Source organism: Penaeus monodon, chromosome 27 (assembly GCF_015228065.2).
Source record: "Penaeus monodon isolate SGIC_2016 chromosome 27, NSTDA_Pmon_1, whole genome shotgun sequence".
Classification (NCBI taxonomy): Eukaryota; Metazoa; Arthropoda; class Malacostraca; order Decapoda; family Penaeidae; genus Penaeus; species Penaeus monodon.
In genome coordinates, this window is record NC_051412.1 from 25,181,388 (window position 1) to 25,181,722 (window position 335).

The window sequence follows — 335 nt, forward strand, 5'->3', positions numbered from 1 at the left end:
TAATAATTTTTAAAATTAATAAAATTTAAATTTTAAAAATTTTTTAAATAATTTTATTAAAAAAAAAAATTTTTAATTTTTAAAAAATTTTAAATTTGTAAAGTTCATTTATTTTTTTTTTTTATATTAAAAAAATTTTTTTTTTTAAATTAAATATTTTTTTTTATCCTTTTATTTTTTTTCTTCCCCCTTTCTTTTTATCCTTTCTTTTTTTTACTATTAAATTTTTAAAATTTTTTTTTTTTTCCCCTTTTTCTTTTTTTTTATCACCTTTTCTTCTTCTTCTTTTATCTCTTTTTTTTCTTTTTTTTTCTTTATTTTTTCTTCCCCTTTTT